Raw genomic sequence first — 4,214 nt, forward strand, 5'->3', positions numbered from 1 at the left:
CGTGATCGAGAAGGAGATCGACAATCAGAATTCGTTCCAGTAGATCCGAGGGAAAAAAACCCAACATCTATCAGAGTTGTGATTGACATAGAAGAAGTCAAAGATCGAAGTTGCGATCGTTCCGGCTGTGATCCGAAATTGATAAGATTCACCAAATCGTAATCGCCCACAAAACGAATATTGAATAACTATCAATATACTACTGAGGAATTATAACTCAAAAACTACTATTACACATAACTATTTTTCTCTTGATAAAACCCTATTCGGTTGCATCTTATATACTTTTTAATGTCTAACCATGTCTCGGTTTATATAGACTAATCATAGCATGCTAGTCAAGACATTATCTATTATAATTACAACACAATTAAGAAACATAACCCAACTATGACCAACTTGTCAATGTTGATCTCTCAAGTTCACCAACTTCCAGACTAGTTCAAAATTCCCCAAACCCTTTGTATTTTTAAGAGTAAAGTGCCATTTTCGTCCTTGTGGTTTGGCAAATAATGCGAATTTAGTCCAAAAAAATTATTTTTGCATATGGACCCTCCACGTTTCTCAGTTTTTGCCAATTACATCCAAATCACTAACTCCGTTAAATTTAATCGTTAAGTCAGGGGTAGACATGTCTTTAGACTATGTCTTTATTATAATACTTATTTTAGTGAACTGCGTTTTTCGTCCTTGTGGGTTGTCTAAATCTACGGTATTAGTCCAATAGTTTCAAGTTTGCGATTTTAGTACTTGTAGTTTCATTTCACTTGCAATCAAACTCGAATTTATTAACCTCGTTATTTTTTTTCGTAAATCCATTTGCGTGCCCCTCACGTGACGACCAGTTTTGTCGTGTCTCCCCCTAAATAAACTTCAGTCCTAATTCGCAAGCCCCTTCACGTGAGGGGCTGGGGTGTATTTGGGGAAAAAGGAAAAAAACAAGGAACAAAACTGCCCCTCACGTGAAGGGAACACTGATGGGTTTAACGATCAGACTTAAAGATATAGGGAATTCGGGTTTAATTGCAAGTGAAATGAAACTATAGGGAAGAAAATTGCAAACTTGAAACTATTAGACTAAAACCGCAGATTTGGACAAACCACAAGGACGAAAACCGCAGTTCACTAAAATAAGTATTATAGTTAAGAAAATAGTGAAAATATATGTCTACCCTTGACTTAACGATTAAATTTAACGGAGTTAGTGATTTGGAAATAATTTGCAAAAACTGATAAACGTGGAGGGTCCATATACAAAAAATAAACTTTTTAGACTAAATTCGCATTATTTGTCAAACTATAAAGATGAAAACGACACTTTACTCTATTTTTAAATAAGCATGAGCATTGTATTCCAAGTATACTGGGTACTTAAAAATTCAAATAGCAACAACATTATTACTATTCACGGACAACAAAGTACCAAGAAAAGTCTTGACAATCATGTTTAAGAAATGACCAAACACGTCTTAGAATTGACACGCATATATTAACTTCAAGCTTAAGTAATTAACAAACAAGTTTTACAATTATATTTTAAGTGTAAATGGATATATCGGGAGTTCAAGGAAACCATGTTGATTGAAATCGAGGATTAAAGTCTCCATACCCATACCCTTCTCCAATCGTCCTCTCCGTCATTTGTAGTAGAGGTGCATAAATCAGTTTACACTCAAAAGTCAAAACCGCTTCGAGTTAAAACATTTTATAATCTTTAAAATAGTTGCATATTTTCAGGATTGACTATAGGGGAAGTAAAATAAAGCAATGATTTTAGAACTCAACTTCAATAAAATTATTCAAATGAACATTTTACTCAAATTCAAAATTTTCGACTATATAGTTAGATTATCTTAAATTATATTCAAATGAACATTTTACCTCTATCATCAACATGATTTTCTTTTATTTAAAATTTTCATTTATTCATGGTTTTTCATAATATGTTGAGAACAACATAACATATATGTGTCTATATTATTTATATGTGATATACAAGCCATTCACAAATTCGAGCGCAAAGTTTTCGACTATAAAAACAGTTGTTGAATCCGATCACCAAATAACCGTTGTTACAACTTACAATGCAGTCTTTGTTGGGTGTAGATTTTTTATCTTTAGGATGAGCTACGATTCAAGGATTCTGAGCTATCCTGTCAACGCTAATATTCCGAGAATGATATTTGACTAATTCAATTGTCCTATATTATTTTTATTTGTTTTTGCAGATAAGACTACGTGTTAAATATGCTAATATGAACGTGGGTTTACAATGGCTAGTGCTTGAACTTCATCAACTTGAACGTGGGCAAGCAACGGATTATGGAAGAATTAGTCTAGGGTTTCCAGATTATTCGGGATTTCAGTTGTAACTTTTTCTTATTTAAACGAGCTGATAGATACGTTTAGAACACACACTACACTTGTTTAGCTATTAGCAATTACTGTAACACTTAGCACTCGATATTATATCAGCTCCACCAGTTGTAACCACCTTTTACTATTAGTAAAAGTGACGGTGATAGTTTTCACCGTCCGGGGGTTTTTTGTGCCGGAGATTATCATAATCAAGGGCTTTTTCCCTCGTAATCAAATCGATGTGTTCATTCGTTTTACCATCAAGCACTCTACCTCACGTACTAATATGATCAAAAGTTACTTTGTTAATTTTTGACCAAAACAATTTGGCGCCCACCGTGGGGCAAACGGTGCTTTAATCATTATCAACTCTCAAACTAAACCATACCTTCAATATCCACAACATGTCTACCCAACCGAAAATTGTTTCTTCTTCTTCCGCGGCTTCGAATTCCTCTGTGAGGCCTTCTATGCCTCCTCCTGCTGCTGGTGGTATCCCAAAGAAACCTGACAACACTCAGAAGAAAGCTGCCACTCCAGTGTTCGCGAAAACGAGACCATCTCCCCAGGATCCCATTATGGTATCTAATAATGAACTTTTGTCCATATATAAGCGATTGCGGGAACAAATGGATCGCCAGAACAAGACCAAACAGATGCTGGTGAAGGAACTGGAAGATATTAGAAAAGCTAAGAAGCCGGCGGAAGAATTCACAACATTAATCCCGAGATCTCTGGATTTCACTCCTCCAGGATCCTCAGGATTGGTGCGTCCAGAGTCAACCACGGCGTACAACCCTGGATCCTCGCTCTTCCAGCACTCAGGGTCTGCGGGTTTGTACTCATCTGGATCCCAAGGATACTTGCATGCATCCTTTGCTGGGCCATTACAACTTGCAGGATCCTCAGGATTGTCGCAGCAGGGAGGATCCTCAGGTCCTTATTAGCAGGCGTTATCCTCAGGATTGTCGCAGCAAGGAGGACCCACAGGATCGTTCCAGCAGTCTGGATCTTCAGGATTGTCCCACCAGACAGGATCCTCAGGTCCTTATCAGTAGGTGGTATCCTCATGATTTCCGCAACAGGCAGGATTCTCAGGAGTGCCTCTATCAGGGTTCTTCAATCCTCAACAACCATTTGCTTAGACTCAACAGCTTGCAGGATCCCCTGAAGTGCACCAGGGAGACTTTATCCCGATGCAGGCTAACCCTTCTACCACTCTATTTGTCCCACCAGGAAATACTATGTTTGGGAATGCCAGCTACAACACCCAGACGTGCCTCAGAATATCAATCAGGGTAACACTTTCAATACAATTCCGTTTAATGCTAATCAAGGATTTTTGAAGGATGCAACCATAATTTCAAGTTTAGCCTGAGAATTACAAAAGCTTAAGGACATGATATCAAATGTTCCTTGTGTAATCCGTCCCATTGGTGAAGTTCCCAATGATAGTCACAGAATATCCCGATTTGTGCCATCAATTGGTGACGTACAGATCCCAAAACGGTTTCAAACCCCAAATTGAAACTGTACGATGGTTCAACGGATCCTGAGGAACACGTCGCACAGTATAGAGAGCGTATGGAGATCAACCCAATCCCTATGGAAATCAAGGAAGCATGTCTTTGCAAGAGATTTGGGTCTACCTTGACCGGAGCGGCCATGAAATGGCTACTGAGTATTCCTCCTAATACTATCACTTCCTTTTCTCATTTAATTAACTTGTTCAATAACTAGTTTTCTTGCAGTAGAACATTTGAGAAAATGACAGGTGATCTTTACAGGGTTACCCAGAATCCTGGGGAATCCTTGAGAGATTTTATTACCAGGTTTAGCAAGGATTCACTGGAAAT

Source organism: Bidens hawaiensis, unplaced genomic scaffold, assembly GCF_021521415.1.
Source record: "Bidens hawaiensis isolate Kalapana, Puna unplaced genomic scaffold, B.hawaiensis_p1.1 tig00024849_1, whole genome shotgun sequence".
In the NCBI taxonomy this organism is placed as follows: domain Eukaryota; kingdom Viridiplantae; phylum Streptophyta; class Magnoliopsida; order Asterales; family Asteraceae; genus Bidens; species Bidens hawaiensis.